This window comes from Etheostoma cragini, chromosome 17 (assembly GCF_013103735.1).
Source record: "Etheostoma cragini isolate CJK2018 chromosome 17, CSU_Ecrag_1.0, whole genome shotgun sequence".
Lineage (NCBI taxonomy): Eukaryota > Metazoa > Chordata > Actinopteri > Perciformes > Percidae > Etheostoma > Etheostoma cragini.
The window spans coordinates 17318233-17330344 of record NC_048423.1 but is presented as its reverse complement, the minus strand read 5'-3'; the positions used below and the strand labels follow the sequence as shown (position 1 = coordinate 17330344).

At 41.0% G+C, this 12112-nt stretch overlaps 1 protein-coding gene across 1 annotated transcript in view; it reads left to right on the top strand.

Moving 5' to 3' along the window:
* The first annotated feature begins 307 nt into the window (after positions 1-307).
* The window catches only part of LOC117960766 (transmembrane protein 121), a 14949-nt gene continuing 3144 nt past the window's right edge, over positions 308-12112 (top strand). The window contains exon 1 of the mRNA XM_034898919.1: positions 308-323. The gene's annotated coding sequence lies outside the window, so the exon portion shown is untranslated. The remainder of the gene's footprint in view (positions 324-12112) is intronic.

The following is a 12112-nucleotide window of genomic DNA, read 5'->3' as shown; positions in this document are numbered from 1 at the left end:
ATTCATAGCAGCAGTAGGATGGCATGTTTGTTTTTAATAAAAACACAAAAAAGTTGGCCTTTACATAGATGTCAAAAGAATGTATTATACTTTCATAAAATTGGAGTGGACAGGAAAGGCCACATATTTCATAGAGACGGATCTGTCTAATTCAGCTCAGAAGGTGATTGATTGATTGATTGATTGATTGATTGATTGATTGATGACCCTCACTTTGCAGTCATTGATCGGAGCAGAAGGTCACAATGTCAGGGCAAACAAAATCCCTCATCCAGTCAGCTTACGTTTGATAATCACCAGCTGCTGCACACACATGCATTTGAGTTGAATTTAGTTTAAAGGTAATGTTGACCAGCTGGCCAGCATTAATAATGTCCACAATGACCTCCGCTCACCTACATACTGGAAGAAACCCTGCATTGCGCTTTACTTTTATTCCTGTATGAACAGCTGAGAACTGGTTCTGTGGTTTCTGATTCATACTACAAGCTTAATGTATATCTGCTAAAACAATTTGAACAGCTTGTTTCTTTTTAAGAGAGTTGTAACACTGGCCGTTTGCGAGCATTAAACAGGATCTTTAAGTGTTTACACAAAATTATTGGCGGTGTAATCTGTCAAGCAAGAAAATGCCCCTGCAAGCCATATTTTTGTTACTTTAGATGCAATTCAGTTGACGATTTTGAGGAAAAAGTGGTTTCACAAAAAGATTTTCTGTTTTAAAATCTTCTCATAACTTTTATGTTAATCTTTGGCCCCAGAACCGTATCCCATGATGTTAATACTATGATATCCTGATTATGGGTCATGGTTGATAACCCGATGAAGAGTAGCTTAAAATGTCCACTGATGGTGAGCAAAGAACTATGTAGAGGACTCTGGCAAACGCTGGAAGTTAAGTTGTAGAAGTGAAATGAATCTGAGCTTCTTGTTATTATGAACCTAAAAGGTGGCGGGGATGAGGTCGAGCACAGAGATGTTTTTAAGTTTTAACAGATTTCCTCCATAAACTAATCTCCCTTTTTAACCCCCCCCCCCCCAAAAAAAAAAGAAAACACCCAAGAGTGTCAAAAGATGTGAGTGGATATGTAGTGTCACAACCAGTTGGGTGTTTAATTGGGTGAAATGAAAAGCGATTACATTACATACACCAGTTTTAACGCCGTTGGTTCCCTCATCCAACACTTTAGAGAATTAGCAGATGGTGAGGAAGTGCTGAAAGCCACTCTGAAGTCGTGTGATTTACTATAGATACGCTTAATGCACTTTTACTCTTGGCAAGAGTCCTTCAGAGCAGAGGTGGGCCCATTATAGATCAGGCCTAACAAGAAGGGAAAGTTTTGACTCCAAAATTTCAGTGAATTTATCACTCCACCCTCACTCGTGAGGGTGTTAGCTTTCATAAGACACTTGTGCCAAACTAATTGACGTTGCTGCTCACAAGAAGAACACAAGAAGCTGTTTCCGGAATTTGTAACATAAGTGCTACAGCAGATGTCAAACTGCACAAACTTTATGAGATACCTGAAAATCTCTTGCTATAGATTAAAGGGCAACTGTATAAGTGAAACACTCAATATAAAGCATACAGTGTCTCAAAGCTATTTCTGACTCCTTGCTCTGCGCAGAGAAACAAGAGCTCTGAATAAATGTATTCAGTGCTCTCTCTTTCTGCCTGAGCAGCAAACACACACCTCTCTATGCTCTCTTTCTAAGAGCCAGGATGAAAGCAGAGGAAAGGCGCTTTTCATGCTGATTTTTTTCTAACAACTCAGTCATTGAAAACAATACGTGAAAGCATCTAGCCAGACAAAAAGAGCTGCTGTCTGTTGGGTGGGGCGTGAGGCTCCTTCCCGTGAGGCCAGTTGATGCAACAACAAAAAAAGGCCGGATAAAGTGTCAGCGAGATGAACGGTGTCCTGGGGAGACCCAAATACTGAAGCAAACTCATATCTCATGAAGCTTTTTTTTCCCGATGAAATGAGACGGAAATGAGGTTATTTGTGGAGCAGGAAGGATCATGAAAAAAGGAAATGGTTTCTGTATTAACTGCAGGGCACACTAGCCTAGGCTCCCCTTTGGCATCATGTTGAGCATTAGAAACCCAAAAATGTAGGGCAGACCAATTCCACCCTCCCTCCCTTTTGCATCTTTCGGGCTAAAACGAGGTTTGAATACTGCTCTGATGACTGGCTTCTCCTGCACATTTCCTTCACCTCCCCCCTTATGAAGCAAGACTACATACCTCTTGCAAAACTCAGACACAAACAAGCTGAAACAATAGCACCCTTGTCTTGCAAAAACAGCTGAAGCAGAAATGTATTTGTGAGTAATTCTTCTTCTTGTTGTCACTAATGTAGTTTTATCTCACCTTACTCAAAGCAGGTTTCTCCTAACAGGCTATCTCTCAGTCCAACTGGTCCTTCTTCTTTCGTTCCATGTGTATCTATCTCATGTCCCCTTATCTAGCCAGCACAAAATGCCTCTGGCACGAGACAATGGTGATTGTGATGGGTGGTCAAAATCACTGCATTGGCCCAGCTTCCGTCTCATTTTCAATTCATTTAAATAAGCGCTGGCGCTGCATCGCATCCAAAAAACACACTAGTTATGTTTATGGACGCCTCAGAGTACTCAAGCTTTTGGGTGGCGTCCCTCTGCCTCTCACAGGACTGTGAGTGCTGACTGACCCAAATACATTGTTTTGAGTAGCTGTGGCACATTTTCACTAAAGTGATTCATGCAGCATGAGCAAGTCATTGCCCAATTAAATGGTTTACTTATGAATCTCCATTGGTGCAGTGTCCCAGTTCATATTGTCTTATTTTGAACCTATTCCACTGGCTGGAACAGATTCAGAGTTAAAGTATTCTTTTCAATTTTGCTGTCCTTTGAAAAGGTGCATCAGGTGCAACTTTCATATGTCATATCACACGGATGACCTTATTACATCTACATGGATTTCCAAATGTTGTTAATTAACATCAGTAACACTGCGGAACTGAATAGCTTCTGATTGAGACCCAATGATTGTAGATACTGAGGCTCTCAAATCTTACTCCTTTTTGGAACACACACTTCTAAATTCCCTCTCTCCCTTCTCCCTCGCAGGAATCACAACCCAAATTATTGGCTTTCGGAAAACTCACCAACTACTCTGTTTCGGAACCAAATCTCTCTGCCCGTTGGGATTTCAAAGCACTCCCAATCTCCCTGCCCCCCTCCCCCCCCACATCTAGCATCTTCCCCTGCTTAACCACGGAGGATGGTGCTACAGTATGAGCCAGCGAGCACATTTCATGTCTTGAGCCAAAAAAACACATGAAAGAAATATGTCTTCAGTATTTCACATGGTGATATATCATCTCCTTGTTTCTGTTGCATTTCTGTCCTAGTTAGCTAGCTTACTTTCTATTGTGAAAATATGACTTCATAGTTTAAAAAAATTAAAAAAATCACAAGCTAGAGTACAGGTTACCCTAATGCCCCTTTAAATGAAATGAAGTTCACCATGAAGCCTCCCACCTGGGTTCATCTCAGTGAACCCTGCAGGTGGTGTGGATTGATTTCAGCTTCAAGACGATGTATGTCTGCTGAGTAAAGATTTAGTTTGAGTCAAACTACATGCAATGCGAAAATGCTAATTTGCTTTGGCACCATGAGTAGACGTGTTACTCGTTCTTTCGCTTGCATAGAATGCAAGTGATAAGGAAGCACATTTTCCCCAATGTTAATTCTTCACCAGTGACTGTGCCCTGGCCCTGCCTGGACCAGCAAGTACAGTATACTGGTTTATTATACCACCATCTCCAAACACCATGTGTTTGATTTGCAATGAGTGTGTTGAGTAGTTAAAGAATATAATATTTAGAGGCACCAAATTGAGAAACACCAAACGTTCTGCACAAATCTTACAGAGGGATCTCACTGCTATTTTTTACCTCTTTTGTTTGCATTTGTTCAAAATTTGTAATCACCAAATGCTGGGAAAAAGGGTTTCAAATAGGCTGTTGAAAATGTCAGGCCCATTACTTATAACAAGGACTAGCTACACTGCAGTACAAGTATAATACTGGTTCTTCATTTTTAGTTGTCATCAACTTGAGGACGCTGACATTTAGCCTGGGACGTGCAGCTTTAGCCTAAGTCTTGTAGCATGTTTGTAGCCATTAAACCTCTTTTATAGAGTTCTTGTTTCCAACAACTTTCATAAGGGATGCTTGATCATGTGCCTTTGGCGTTTGTTACTCATGCTAAAAGTGTTTTTTTTGGCATTTGTTATTCTGCTAAATGTCACCTTTGGCGTTGGGACTGTTGTCTTGACTTCATTTTTGACACTCTAAATCAGGACGTACTGATTGACACGCGGCACAAGAACGGGACAGTTAGCTTTAGGAAAAGATCATGGGTGGGGCTATAAAAACGTATGTTTATGTTACAGAAGGTTGGTGAATGGCGGACCATGGCGAACATGCAGCAGCGGAAACTGAGGATCATTAAGATGATTTAATGAAAAACCCAAAAATGCACAAAAAAACAAAAAGGAGTCCAGGAGACAAGTAAAAATAGGTAACCAAAAACTAAAGTCCAAGTAAAAACAGAAAACACAGGAACACTAACCAGCAAGACCAACAACACAGCAATCTACAAAGGAGCCAAACACACACAGTAAAACTACAATGATGTGACAATGGACAAGGGGAACACCAATACTAAACCCAGAGGGTAACAAGGTAACAAGAGGCAGGTGACACAAGGGCTGGGAAACAGGAGAAGGACATCAGACAATCCCAAGGGCGGGACAACTAAGGCGGGAAGTAAAACTAAACAAGACGGCACAGAAAACAAGACTATCACAATAAAACAGGAAACAGAACGTATACAAGACAAGACCAAAAATAAGACATTCACAAGACAAGACAGAAAACCAGGATAAGAAAGTAAAACAGGAAAACAGACTCCCACAATAAGACAAGACCAAACACCCAAACCATAACAGTTTATGTGATACACGGGACACAAACCCCAGTCTCCTGGGTGAAAGTCCTACGTTGTTTGACCTATCCACATCCATTCGGTCTTCCTTTCTACGCGCTACCGTTGTTGCTCTTAATATGACGTCATCTCGCAGCGCCGCGGTCGCACTGTTACTCTGCCTGGTGCGTTCCATACATATGCTGAAGGGTGCTTTTTGCGTCGCATGTGACGCTGAGAACCACTGCCCACGCATCCAAATTTTACAATTAGCGTGTGAGAACAGGTTGAAACTTCATATGTGCCGTACGTGACTGGCTTGACAGGTGTAGCACCAAAACAAGGAGGGCAGGGCTCAGTAAACCGTCAATTGGTTCTGGTGAAGACTGGTGGGTTACACTTATAATCACGTTTACGTATCAGGTCTATGATTCATCCAACTTATTTTCCACATGAGCTGCACAATAAACAGCTGATTCTTCTTACAATCCTCTTCTTGCTGTTCCCAGGGAAGAATGGAACTCTATAAAACTTGATAACCTCGATGGTCTACAGATTTCTGGATCTCCAGTCAGAGTTGATTTACAACCTCGCTAACAACCTCGTCATCTACCTCAGCTCATTACTACTGTGCATGGATTTGAGAATACATACAATGGTAAAGCTACAATGATTCTTAAACAAACCCATCCTCCACACACAGAGTGATTAATGGCCACTGTCAGTCATGGCGCAACATTAGTGCAGCCATTTACCAAGAGCTGCGTCTTGTAACAGCTCTGGAGACAGAATGGCACATACTGCTAACGTGTTGTGCTCCCAGATAAAGTTCCAGAGTTATTGTCAAAAACTTACATCAGAAATGATTGCACTTCAGTCAACCAGAGTTGTTTGAATGGCTATTGTATTAGCCTACACAGATTTTAAGACCATACCTGCCACTTGATAATACTTTCATAACAATAACAGCATGCACGATGAAATTTCCCCAATGGACTCAGCAAAGTTTATCTCATCAAGTTTAACCTCTCAATTCTCAGCAAACAAAGAAACAAACATGCGCACACACACCCACACACAGCTCTGCCTCGTTATGCAAACTAAGGAGTCCACCTTAGTAAGAAAGGTGAGCCAGGCTGTACGGTTACTGCCATTTATAATCTACTTTTCCAAATTAGCCGTGTCCCCTGTGTGGAGAGTTGGGGAAACTTGCCCCCGAGAATGCCCATGTGGATCAAGAGGCAACCCAGCTCAGTGCTTTGGAAAAAAAGATGAAAAAAACACATAAATTGAATGTTCTGTGCTGCTGTTTTCCGTGAAGAATGCATCACAATAGCATCTTGTTCACACTCGCCCTCAGAACAGACATAATGATGTGAACTGGTGCTCATTAATTGCTCGCGTGAAGCTGATATTTCGGTTTTAGTTTTGTGATGTCAATTATTAAAGTTCTTTATCCTTTTTTTCAAAATATATATTTTTGTATCTACAGAGGACTTGTATTGAATTTAGTGGTCGTCACCTCAGAGCTCATGCACAAAAAATAACATTTGTCCAACAAATCTACGCAGCAGCAAAAAAACAAACAATTGTGCCGTATGGAAAATGACCTTGCCAAAGAGGCAACACACATGAAAGTTTTTTTTCTTCTATCTTCTCTTTTAGCTATTATTGCAGACAGTTTAATTAACGCCATGCCTTTTCCTTTTTTACACAAGCAACCTCAAGGGAGCATAATAATATTCTTTATGGATAAATGGCTTTATCACAGTTGCTCTGTATTCAATTAATCAGAGTGAGGAAACCACAGAGAGGCTTGCACAAACAGAAAATTCCTCAACGATTTCAAGTCTTATAAGACTGTAGACAAATCCTCGTCATACACACCACCAGTACAGTATGTTGTTTACCTTTATTTTAATGACAATGCATTATATTTTTCTCTCTTAGCTCCATTCAAAAAAAGAATGAATATAAAAAAATTCTGAAAGGAAACCCGTAACATTAATTTTATCGAAATACTCATTAACAGTCATTAATATTGACTGAGAACGTCCACAGTTTAATGTTTGTTCCTTACCATCTATTTCATTTTAGTCACTTAACGTCAATCTGCGCGGGGCTGCAGAGACCAACAAAATGTATTTTAAGTCAAGGTGTAGAGTACACATGTTAACCAAAAGCCTTTTAGGAAAATGTGCTGCTTGTTAGCTCACTTAAACACAGCATCCCAAAATGGCACTAACTCCACTGTCACTATTATCTCATTACTTACCGTAAATCAAGGAAATTGCCACTGGGAGTTTGAAGGCCCTTAATATAAAAGCACCGGCACTGTTTTTGATGCAAATTCATGTTTTGGCGAAGGTTGTAAAATGACATGTTTACCAAAAAATGTAAACCGACAACCATGAAAATTAAACCAATCGGTGCTGTTTACACCCTGTTATTCTTCTGCTAGAGTTAGCACCCAATAAGCTTCAATAGGGCAAGTTATAAACGTGTTTTTAGCCTGTGCATGTCAATAGGTAACTAAGCAACAGTGGGCCGTTGAACTTTTGACCTGCTGCAGTCGGCCGCTCTGCTTCCTGGCTCCACTGTGGTGTCAGCACTCCAAATTTCCAAACAACAGAGCTACGTGTTGAAATCGATCAGAATTCTCCTTTAACAGTTTGTTCTCAAGAACTAAAATTACGAAGCATCAATATAACACCATTTTTTTTGCCTGGTGACATAATCAGCTTTTGACTTGAGTATGTTTTCACTTGAGAATGCAGGATTATTGTGTCACCATATAGTAAGCTTAGTCATTAATAGGGATGGATACAGCTTAATGCTACTCAACTGTCAGTACAAAATACTATGGCACTGCTCCCGCATGGATATAGCTAAAGTCCCAGCAAGTTACTTTTCTTTTTAACAAATAAAAAATAAAATAAAAACCTCATTCAGTGAACCTGGCATATATAATCTAATGCCTAATGTAGTGTCAACATAACATTTTCTCCCACTGGCCCGGTAAATTACAGTTTTACTGGCCCCTTGTATATTTTGAAATAATTAAATAACACATAAATAAATATATTATACTAGGGAAGACTTATGTAAAAACAAATCGGAGTTGAGCAGTGATCTTAAGCGCCGATGCTCGCTGTGTTTTCAGGTAAAGAGATGCAAGCACACATAACACATAACATCGCTTGAACTTTCAATGTTTTGGCAGATAATTCTTAGTGTTTGTTTTGCTTTATGATGGGTTTGTTTGGTCATACGGTTTTTGAATGCATAAATGGATGTCAAAATGTCTCAATTGATTTTTCGGATTGTGGTGATAATGTGGCGATAATCTCTTCCCCTCTGTTGAGCAGCCCACCCACATGGGAACGCGAACAAGATCAATCAAATGCAAATACTCCATCCAGATCCAGGTCTGCTTTGTAGTCAGGAGTTCTCTGTAAAAGCTGTTGGCAAGCCTTTGTCTCACATTTGACTTGATGTCATGTCAAATATAGCAAAGATAGCGCGTACAATTATGTTCCTTCCTTGTTACAGACGGTTTAAAATGCAATAGCTACAGGGCTAAAATGACCTGCACCTCTTCTCGCATAGGTGCTTGTGGTATTCTCTCCCTGCCCCCCTCTCCCCTCTCCCTTATCAAATAGCCCCATGGGGAGCAGCTTAGCCCGTCCACTTCATGTTTCCCATTTGGTGGTTATAACCCTGATGGGGATGTTTAAGCATGGGAAGCTTTAACGCCCCCATTTGTTTTCCTGTAGGTAATCGATGGCAGACTCAGGGATACAGCTAATGTGATTTATGTGTCCTATTTCCACTGTTATGCTTCACGTACAAATTGTCTTCGGTGATGTAAATTCCCCAATCTTTTCACAACTTGCTGACACTAAATCCCGGCTGCCAAACCAAAGCAATTAATCCATGTTTGTGTCTATTGTCTTTGTCCCCCCGCTGTTAACAACACCTGCAAATCATGACATGTTGAATGTTAACCTAAAACTTGATTCTTTGCTTGATGCTCATCTCTCTGTACAATGACGACAAACGCAGAGACAAATAAAACATTATATCTACATCCCCTTTCAAAACACAATGGCAAGTCTCAAGGTATTTTTTTATTGGTTTTGTGTGGCAAAGCACAGTGAAGCATGATTAATTTCACTTGACTCCTAAGTAAATCATCTTCAGTATAAACACAAAGGAAATCAAATCAACCTATTCATTCAGTGATGCATACCCTTGTAATTATCCCACTACCTGCAGCACGTAGGTGCACATTAATATCCCCCCCCCCCCCCCCCCCCCCCCCCCCCCCCCTTAGCTTTTCTCTGAGGGAACAACCATGCAGTTAACTGGATTGTGTTTGGAAACTGCATGATTTGTGCGAAGGTTGCACAAGAAAACCTTCATCAAGTATACATACTTCGTTTGTAATTGACAACCATACTCCTCTGATAAAAGCCTTATAGAACTTTGCACAGAGGGGAAAGAAAGAATAGGCTACCGATTGACAAGCAATCGCAATCAGCCAAAAGAAGAAACTGCACTTGAACAAAGCCCAGTTGTCTTACAACCATGGGACGGTGTCATTTGTTTTTTACACCAGCGACAATGTTTAGAAAACACATGTTATGCATTATGTAAGCTGAGTTCATGGTGCATCTTGCAGTGTTAAATTTCTCCCGTGATATCTTTTCTGACAAGAGGATAAAACCTGTTTCTCAAGCTGATGCACTTGGTTGTCAAGGGAACATTTCTGAAAATGGTGTGCGTTGTGCTCTCTGAGAAAGCATGCTCAAATATTTGCATGGAGGCAAATACCACATTTAAAGGCAAAACAATCTAATTGAACATTACACTTTTCAAAACAGATCCCCTTTCTCTACGACTCTAAAAGCCAAAGCGTAGCCACTCTAAGGCTCCCTTACTTTGAGTGCTTTGAATTTTTTTTTGTAAACGCTTCATGTTATAGAGAATGTAGCTGGTGTTGTGTGTGCCTGCCTGGTGCTGAAAAGTGATGATGCAGTGCCTCTGTCCAAGAGCCAAGGACAGTCCCCTGTAGGAGGCTGAGCCAAGCCTGATGGACGAAGCAGAGAGGGCAGAAGAGGACAGACAAGCCTCCTGGATGCACTTTTGTCAGCTGCAATCTCATAAACCATATTATATAGCCTTGTGTTGGTATAACCATATAATTACATTACATTACATTAATCAGGACTGAGAACTTTGACACACACTATGTTATAAACCAGAAACCTGCATGAATATGGCCAGGTTGTTTCAGCGGTAAAGCAGGCGCTCATGTATTGAGAGGTTTATGCCTCGATGCAGAGGTCCAGGGACAAAATCTGACCTATGACGATTTCTTGCATGTCTTCCCCCACTCGCTCTTCCCCATTCTCATTTAACTGTCCTGTCAAAAATTAAAGGAGGAAAAGCTCAAAAAATAATCTTTAAAGAAAAGAAAAAAGAAACCTGCATGAAACAGCTCCATCTAAAGTGAAAAGACCCTTAAAAAGTATGTAGTAGTGTAATGCAGAGGTCATCATAGTATTGGGCTCCATTGTGTATTACAAAAAGGCATGTAAATGAAGCTATAAATTATAGATTACGGGATGAGATGTGGGAGGAATAACAAAGTGGATGATAGAGGTGCTGTGTCAAGTTCTCATACTGATTTTAGGAGGGAGTGATACTAATAAAGATCACAAGGCTGTTCCCTTGTGGAACAGACAAGCCATCCACTGATTTACCCGTAGAATTCAGGCGCTTAGCTGACGCGGTTGGCCAGAGTGACTTTGAGCGAATGGGTGAGCAGGTAGCAGTTTAGTGTCTGGCTCAAGGACACGTGGCTCGCCGTCTGTAACGGGGATCAGACCTGTGACCCTTCATTACACAATTAGTTTTCTACCCCCCCCCCCCCCCAGGGCCACCTTCATTAACAATCTGTTAAGTGGGTTACAGTAACATTTCGGCACAACTTGGTATTAAATTGAACTCTGCCATGTTGTTTTTGTCGTTTTTTGGCAATGTCAAAGTAGCTTGTGAGATGGCTTGGGTGGCGGCGTTTGAAAAATGTCTTACAAATGGTTTGCCATACTCGACGTCTCTACAGGAAAATGGGGGAGGTACTTGAGGTTTCTGGAGGGCTCCTTGGAAGCTCTGTGCTGGGGAGAGACGTGTATGATGGGCTATGATGGGTTGTCATTTTTACATATGTGTGCATTTGCTATTGTTTATTGTCTGTTTTGATATTTTTTGTCTGGGTGGGAAGTGACATGACTGGGGGGGGGGGGGGGGCTGCTGGGGGGATATGTTTATGTTGCAAATTGTTCGTTTTGTATGTTGCGGTAAAATAAAACAAATTGTTAAAGTAATGTTGAGGATTTTCTGCAAAGGAGGCTCTAACTCATGATTTCACTTCTCATGGCTCAATTCTAGCTAATAAATCCAGAATAAATAGTCAATAACAATGCAGCCTGGTGAAATGCAAACAGCTGTTTTGCTTGGCTGATTTTTTTCCACGCTCGAAGCATCCGTATGCTTTCATGACACAGGCCTGATAGAAGTCATAACAGCCATGATGGGCGGCTGTCAGCTGATCCACAGCTGGTAAATCTGCAACCCTATCCATTCATGAAAGCCACGCATGATTGATTGCAATTATGTTTAGTTGTCATTACACAGTTGGATGAAAAGTGCAGCCACAGTGCATAGAAAACCAATATTTTTGACTTCTCAATGACTGCAGTTCATGAAGTGAGCAGTAAATGGCTTCATACTGTACAAATGGAAGCAGTTTGTTCCCTCTGAGGAAGGATTATCACTAATTGGCCCAGCTGGATAAACAGAGCCAGTGGTGTTAGCATACTGCATGGCAGAGAAAATACACCATCCTTACCCCACCTTTGTACATTTTTGCATTAGTATTACATCTCAGAGGATAAAAATGTTCCTTTGACATTACGACCCACCCTGCACATTTTTTCCCCTCTCTTCTCATCATGTCACTCGGCCCTTCATCTCAGTTTTTTTTTTTTGTATACCTCCCTGTTTCTCCTTGGTCTCATCTCAGGCTCCTGATTCCCTGTCAGTCGATCAATAGTAAGGCTCCACCACACAC